This window comes from Coloeus monedula, assembly GCF_965178545.1.
Source record: "Coloeus monedula genome assembly, contig: HAP1_SCAFFOLD_94, whole genome shotgun sequence".
NCBI classification, from domain to species: Eukaryota; Metazoa; Chordata; class Aves; order Passeriformes; family Corvidae; genus Coloeus; species Coloeus monedula.
The window spans coordinates 351,239-360,013 of record NW_028120807.1 but is presented as its reverse complement, the minus strand read 5'-3'; positions in this window follow the sequence as shown (position 1 = coordinate 360,013).

The following is an 8,775-nucleotide window of genomic DNA, read 5'->3' as shown; positions in this document are numbered from 1 at the left end:
AGAAAGATGCCCAGAGGTGTGGAATTGTTCCAACAAAGAACCGATATTGTGTTTTAAGTGCCTTGGGCACAACAACAGAATCTATGAATGGGGCCTTAGTCAAGCTCCCTTTGCCTGGAGAGGAAAACCAACTCTCCGTCCATGGGGTGATTGGAGATATTCCAACCAATTTATTAGGGCTGAATGCCCTTGCTAGGAGGCAGTGGGAGGACTCAGAGGGTCTTCTGTGGTCTTTTGGCACACCACATTTTAACATCAGCCTGCTCCAAGCTGCAGCCTCCCTACCATTCAGCAAAGTAACTAATGTGAAACAATACCTCCTTCCCCTGGGTGCCAAAGAGGCTATCAAGCCAGTGATACAGGAGCTACGACAACAAGGAGTAATACTTCATACCCATTCTCCTTTCAATTCTCCGGTGTGGCCAGTGCAAAATCCTAATGGGAAGTGGAGGCTGACAATAGATTTTCGTAGGCTAAATGCTAACACAGACCCTCTTACAGCAGCAGTCCCAAATCTAGCAGAATTCATAACATTGATTCAAGAAAAGGCTCATTCAATCATGCCACCTGTAGATGTCAAAGACATGTTTTTTACGACACCTTTACAGCCAGAAGATATGGACCGTTTTGCTTTCGCATGGCAAGGACAGCAACGCACTTTCACTAGGCTTCCCCAAGGGTACAAACATTCTCCTACCCTGGCTCATCACGCTTTAGCCCAAGAGTTCGACAAAGTACCCAAAGCGGACAATCTAGCTGTTCATCAACACACTGATGAGACCCTTGTGGGAGGAGATGAAATAGAAGAAGTGAGAGATACCCAACAGAAAATAACCTCCCACTTAGAAAGCCTTGATTTGCAAATTCCCTCAGAAAAAACCCAAACCCCTTCACATGAAGTGAAATTGTTGGGAATTTGGTGGAAAGGAGGTATGACACGTATCCCACCTGATACCCTAACCTCTTCAGATCAGATTAAAATGCCTGAATCCAAAAAAGATCTCCAACATGCTTTAGGATGTGTATTAGTGCTCCGGAGAAAACACATCCCAGATTTTCCATAATTGCCAGACCTCTTTACAACTTGTTAAGAAAAGGGACAAAATGGGAATGGAGTGCTTCCCAAGAAGAAGCACGGCAATTGTTGGTTTTTGAAGCAACAGCCTCACCAAGCCCTGGGCCCTATTCATCCCACAGATGCTTTTCAGGTCTCCTCAGGGTTGTCAGTACACATATGGCAGCGGGGTCCTGAGGGTCAGACGAAGCCTCTTGGTTTTTACTCCCGTGGCTTTAAAGATGCTGAAAAAAGGTACACTACCTGGGAGAAAGGATTGTTTGTGGTTAGCTTAGCTCTCCTAGAAGCGGAGAAGATTGCACAACAACAACCAATTGTTTTGAGAGGCCCTTTCAAAGTTATTAAGGCTGTCTCTACTGGCACCACCCCCACCTGACGGGGTGGCCCAGAGGACCTCAGTAAGGAAGTGGTATGCTCAGACTGAACATGATTGTAGCGTCTTCTCAAGAACTGAAGGAGCTGTAAAAAATCTGGCAATCCAAGAAACTGAAAACTTGGGTAGCAGCCAGGACAAACCTGCCTCAGTCATTAGAGTAGCCCCTCCTTTTTCCCCCAAACGGTCAGCAAATTCTTGGCTTACGGATGCTTCTGCCAAGCGAGAAGGAAAGGTGTGGAAACATAAGGCTGTAGCCCTCCACACTTCCTCAGGTGAAGGAATTATCACAGAGGGGGAAGGCAGTGCCCAAGTTGGCAAGCTGATAGCTGTTTGGAGTGTTTTCCAACGTGAGGCACAGAATACTTCTCCTGTCTGTATCTACACCGATTATTCCTATGCTGTGTTTAAGGGATGGACTGAGTGGCTTCCTTTTTGGCAGCAAAAGGATTGTGAAGTTAACAGAATCCCAGTATGGCAAAAGGAAAAGTAGCAAGAAATTCTAAGTATTGCAAGTCCAGGGAATTTGGCCGTGGAGTGGGTAGCCTCTCAGCAGACAGATGGAAATGCAGCAGGAGAGTGGAACACTAGAGCTGACGAATTAGCAAGACTAAGTCCTGTGAAAAAAGATCAAATTACAGAGGACTGGGAGCACTTCTTAGAATGGTTGCATGTAAAAAGACAACGCACAGGTGCAAAAGATTTGTACAAAGAAGCCCTTGCTCGCGGTTGGTCTGTTACCAGAGAAATGTGTAAAACATGCATGTCAGCCTGTGAACAACGTCGCAGACGGCTAGAAAGACACCCTTTGGAAGATGACCCTCTGCATTTAAGAAAGGGTAAAGGCTTACGGGAAGCGTGGCAGGTAGATTATATCGGCCCCTTTAAAAAGTCAGGAAGTAAACACTTTGGGCTGGTAGGAGTAGAGATGATATCTGGGTTAGTCCAGGCCAATGCTTTTAAAAGAGCTACAGGAGATCATACTGTTCAAGCATTGCAGGCATGGTTTGGAACTTTCCCAAAACCACAAGAAATTCAATCTGATCACGGGTCTCACTTTACTGCCAAAGTTGTACAGGACTGGGCAAAAGGTGAAGGGATTAAACGGACTTTTCACACTCCTTACTACCCTCAAGCTAACGGCATCGTAGAAAGGACCAATGGTCTCTTGAAAGGACTTTTGAAACCACAGGAGGGAAATTGGGATGTTTGGCTATGGGAAGCTGTGAAAGGTGTGAATGATAGATGGGGGGTAAACGGGTGTCCCAAAATCACTGTCTTTTTCCCAACAGCTCCAAGCATAATTCTCTCACTGCAGGGACCAAATGATCCTAAGAATCCTGCACACTACCCTGGACAACCTGTTTCGGTAGATCTCCCTACCGTAGGAGAAGTACCACTAGTGCTAAAACGCCCTCTGAATAAATATGCATGGCTAGCCTCTGATGCCCTAGGGAGAGAGCATCGGATACATACACGCTGCATAATTCCATCATTCTAATTTTCTGCCTTTTGGTGGCAGACTCTGTTGTGTTCACTTTTCACAGAAGAACTCCGAGGGACATGAAGAAGAGCACATAAACCATGATAAGACTAGTGATACTTTTCTGCATCCTACCACAACACCAGGGCCAAAAACCAGCTGAGTGGCCATGGTCTGAAGCTACCATTAGGTACACTAGTGCTCTAGGATCCTATCCCAGAGATCGTTGCCCGAACCTAGCCACTGTAGCACTGCACGACTCTGAGGTATACCGTCCAAGTGAATGGGGATGGGACTTGAAGGATTGGACTAGAATCCTAAAAGGAACAAGAGGGGAAAAAATTAAGGTAGGATGCAGAAAAGTAGAAGGATCTCTTTACCAGAAAGCTTCCACCATTGCAATCGCTGGAAATTTTCTAAAACCAGATGGGAAAAGTGATTTGCACCCCAACATTACGGCCAAACTCTGCCCTACAACGGAGTGGGTGTGTGACAAACAAACCCCCTTCATCCTGTGTGGTTGTCAGAAGAATGTCGGTAACTACACCTTAGGCCCCAGTACCAACAATGCTGAAATCACAAAGCTTCGCAGAAACAAACTAACTGACTGCTGGTATAACTTTCCTCTAACCAAACCGACCTATGCAACATGCAATTGGCAAAATAACCCGGCAGATCAGCCAAGTCTGACAGGTTTAACTTATAAATTCAAAATAAACGCCGCAGCAAAGCCCATACTGAGTGCAGTAATCACATACCACGGTATAAGTACCCCCCTTGTGTTAGATGACAAGAATAAAGTTTTTCCACCCTTTATGGTAACCCGAGGTGACGATGTTACAATACGATGTGGATTAATTGCTGAATGTTTTACCGAACCTGTACACAGTTATAGCATTGGACCTCATGGCCGTGTTTTGTTTGGTGAAATTCAAAATCAAGATTGTTGGCTAAACCTTAATTGCTGTACAATTTCCCCATAAAGTCACGTGTGGTAAAAACAATACAAAATACTGGGGGGAACTCAAAGTCGATGTTGCAATACCTACCACCCAACCACCGGTCATGCTAAGCCCGAGAATTTTTGAAATTGGACCACGTATAACCACAAAAACAGGCCAACAACAACTATTGCTCAATCCGGCATGCTCCCTTAAACAAGTCAAGTTGCTGATGCAAAACAATGTCTCAGAAATTCAGCCAGCTTGTTCACCTTTTCTGCAGACTTCCTTCAAGGGGCAGACAACCGGGTTGCAAAAGCGGAACCCTTCTAAGAAACGGACGCAAAGAGACATAACCGGCGTTGTGGGAACAGGATTGGGAATCTTAAATAGTATTGATTCAGAAGTGCTAATGAATAAATTGGCTGCCACAACTACAGATTTGACTAAAATACAACAAGCCATCAGCGGTTGTTATCAAACATATTACCAAATTGAGAAAAGGTAAATGTGAATGACCACAAATTGATAATTGGCATGCTCCGTGCTACGCAAAACAACATTTCTTTGGCTCTCAGCTGCGTCCAGGCTCAATTGTGGATGCAGTCCGTTGCTGCCTCAATTGTAAGAGAAGGCAAAGAAGGCACTTTTCCTACTGAAATTCGGAACATAATCTGGGACGGTGCCACTGATTTTGAAAGAGAATTCCAATCCTGGTGGAATTTAGTGAATTTTACCTACAATCCCATCACAAACACAGCCACAGCCTTTGTACTAACCATACGTAATGCTTCAGTGAATTGGATAGTCCCTATCATTGCATTAGGGCTGAACCATGATGCAGCTATTCTCTACCCTTTCCAGCACAGAGAATGGGCCCGTCAAACTGGTAAGAAGTGGCAAACTGTTAATTTGGAAACTTGTATTGTCCGAGAACAACAAGGGTTTATCTGTGAAAGCAGTGCAATTAGACCTCAAGACATTTGTTTGGACACAGAACAAAATAGCTGTCCTTTTGAAATTCATCCTAACAAGATTCCTGAAACACTGCTTGTGTATATAGGCAATGGATGTGCATGCTTAAGAACTGCATGTGATAAGGTATTTCTAGAAAATTTAGTTGTAGATACTAAAACTCATTCAAATTCTTGTGTTTGTAACTTGACTAAAAGCACAGGATGTGATTTCTCTTATTTAGCCCCACTTACTTCTTATTGTATTTTACAGTCCAATTACACAGTCATCCACCAATTATTGCCTACCCCCACTGGGATGAACCTTACTTAGGTAAAGCACTTGTTGCTTCACCAGGATTTCATTGGAATTTTGGAAAAGATCAAGAAAAACAGACAGAAAACCTTGGTAACTGTTCATCACAATGGGAAAGAAACACATTGTTTTCTAGACAGAGGAAAGAAAGATGCTGGACACAGCTGGTGGGATACTCCTTTTGGGTGCTCACCTACTGCTACAGGTGTCCTGAACAAATTGTGTCATCCCATCCTTGTTCTCTTGATTTTAGTTTTGATTGGGTTTGTTTTATCAGCAATCTTACACATCATGAATTGCAGAATGATGAAACGGTTGACATCTGTAATAGATGTGCACAATTTGGACACTATCCCATCCACTGTGGACACCCCTAAGGTTATTGACACAAGATGAACTACATGAGTATTAAAATAAGATAAGACATGATTAAAAATTACAGGTGTATTTTGATTAAAAATTACTTATTCCTTCTTTTTCCTTTTCTTTCTCTTTTCTTATTTTCTCTACCCTTTTCTGGGATATGCTACCAACATTAACGAGTCCTGAAGACTTCGCAACAACACTACGAAATCGTGCTGATGGAGCTCTCCTGATGACAATCGTGAGTCATGGGGTGGTGTAAGAGACGGTCTGAAGATCCCTCATCTGCCTCACGATCATCGCCGAGGACAGAGGCTAAACACAGGAGTTCCGACCTGCCTAAGGTGGGATGTCTGCCAACTGTTGCCTGCAGGTGTGCCCGCTGGGAACTGGTACGCATTCCTGAGGAAATTTGTGCAGGTCACAGTGGACTGCGCCGTTCTTGCTGCCCAGGCGGGAAGGACTGCGCTGAAGCGGAAAGGAATGACCTGTCCTCTACACCTGTCCTGTACCTGTTTCCCAAAGCAACGAGCCTCATAACAACGGCTGTAGATTTGCCCCACCTCTTGGGGAAAAGGGCGAGATGTGGGGATACAGCTAGAAAGCAGAAGCGAGAGCACTGCTAAACTCATGCCAGAAGTAGACGCGCTAACGCTGCTAGGCCGCAAACCATAGCAGGCAGTATAGTTAGCATAGGAGAAGGCATGCTTGGTATGTACCTGGGATAGTTAGGGCTAGCTTTTAGTTCTGCAATGTTATTACGAAACACAGATATGGTCTTGGCCAGTTGCCCCTCGTTTCGAAACAGGGCTATAAAGGGACTTTCTGAAATAACTGAGATGAGATCTCCCCACGGAAAGAAGACAAATCTATTGGCAGCAGAGCACGAGGACTTTATCTCATCCGTTGGTAGCCATTACCCCCCCTTTCTTCCTCTCTACTCTTTTACTTTGTTTTTCTTTCTCTCTCTCTCTCTTTCTCTCCTCTATCGCATTACCGTGTTGTGGGTACTTAACAAAGGTGCACTGTTTTGATTAAAACTGAAATCCCTTGTGTCCTTTTGCACTCGGAGATCTGTAAACAAACCATCACGACCCTTACTTGTATTAACGGATCGTGACACATGTCCAAAAGAAAAAATCACTGGAACAAAAAGAGCAAACTGATCCAAGGTGAACTGATCCACGGTGAAAAACAGAAGCCTACGAAAATCTGGGGGGGAAAAAAAAAGGCAACTCACGTGCCCGATTCACAGATGCAACTCCTGCAAAACTTTTGAAGGCAGTCTCACTCCCTCTGCTGAACAATCAACTGGAGGAAATCCCACTCCAAATCTGTGGGAAACAACAAAAGTGGTGCAACAAGCACTTCATAGAATAAAAACTAAAACTCCACCTGAATAAATTAATGCAATTAACATTGCATTAATTTCACCTGGCTTTTTTTTTTTTTTTTTTTTTTTTTTTTTTGAGGAAATCTGTTTCTTTTCTCTTTTCTAAGAATGTCAAACATCCCTGCATTGACGATAAAGAAAGCAGTTTGAGGGCAGAGAAAGTGCAAGCAGCAGAATCACATCTAAATGTGATAACCATTTACTCACGTGGACGCTGTCCCTTTGTGTTAGCCCCAAGGAGTTGTACTTCTTTTTAATAATCGCTCTAGTGGGCCAAATTTTCACTTTTTAAGAACCTACCAACACATGGGATGGAGCTGCATGAAAACCAATGAAATGTAAAGTGTCACCATAATTGCTTGCATTGTCAGTTTGTTAACGTTTGTCATTTAAGAATTTCTACATATTTGAAATCATACAAATATGTTCTAACCTTCCCAGTTCTGCCTCAGAAGACTTCAAAATTATTATCATTCAGCTAATTTTTTAAATTTACTATTTAGTGAATGAAAGAATCTTGACAAAACACAAGCAAATGCTAGAGAAGAAATGATTAAATCCCCCTTCCAGGGGACCCCAGGCGCTGACGGCTGCCACCGGCGTGCGCCAGGTCGGGACCGGCAGGCAGGGCTGCACCCCGCGTCTGCCACAACACCTGCAGCTTCTGCAGCCTGAAACACAGCTGGCTCAGGGGTTTCAATCAAGAGCCAAAAGATCTTGCTGGTCAATTTGGGGCAGAGAAAGGTCATCACTTCTAGCATGGCATAAGCCTGCCACTACATTTCTGTCAAGGACAATCACCTTGTTGCAGTGAAACTCCTGGGTAAAATACTGAAGCGCTTTCAGATTCATATTATCCGACATTTCGGTGACCTTCTTTTATACCTGCATTGCTTCATACTGCTGGTTGTGGGCACAAGTTCTTTGTACACTATCCTGGAAATTAAAAAGATCAGAAACAACACCCACCCCTCCCCCACCACCACCCCTTCCCCAGCCACAACCCTAACAAAACCAACCTCCAGAATGTTCAGGAGTTCAAATGAGAACAAGCATAGATGGGGCATAAAAAGATGGATCCTCCTTAGACATTTGTGCATGCAGTGCCCTGCAATCCACTAAGTTCTACTTCTCGTACACCAAATACCTGTCTTCGGAACTCCTTGTTCTCCATTCAAACCCTTCTGGGAGGCTAATCGAGGAGATACTCTTACATATTTTTAGCACATCTTGCACTAGGCAATTAAATCCAGTGCGCAGCATTACCTGACCAACTGAGGCGGTGACAAGGTCAATTAAGACCTGTTCATATCTTCATTTGGAGCTCTTCCAACTGCTTGAAAAGTGAAGCCTTGGACATTGAAGGTTCAGACTAAGGAAAATCCAAAACGTGGACAGCATCTCCCTTCTGCTGGAAGCCTTCAAGTTCACCACTGCAGTCTGCAGCCTACACAGATCATCTGAGGATTGTAAAAGTTCTCCAAGGAAGAACAAGAACAAGGCTAATGCATGCACACAAACGCTGATCAAAAGCACTTGATGCTCTTGGACAAAAAGATGTAACCTTCACTTTTGGAAAGACAAGGTGACTATGGCTGTCTCCACAGTACTCGTAGGAAAAAATCCCTGAAGTTTTGTAAAACCTCTTTTCAGGGCTTTGTGAACTCCATTTTTGTTAAGAATTGGGGAACACAGAGAGACCTGTCACTTTTTTTGCAGAATGCCATAGAAACTGCTACACTCACTTCAACAACAGTCCACGTAACCTTCTCTGCAAATACTGACCATATGCAGTTCTGGTTGATACAAACCCCCATTACCTAAGAAAAGGAACAACTCGGCAAGCAGTTTGCAAAGATGAACAACTTAGCACGATTG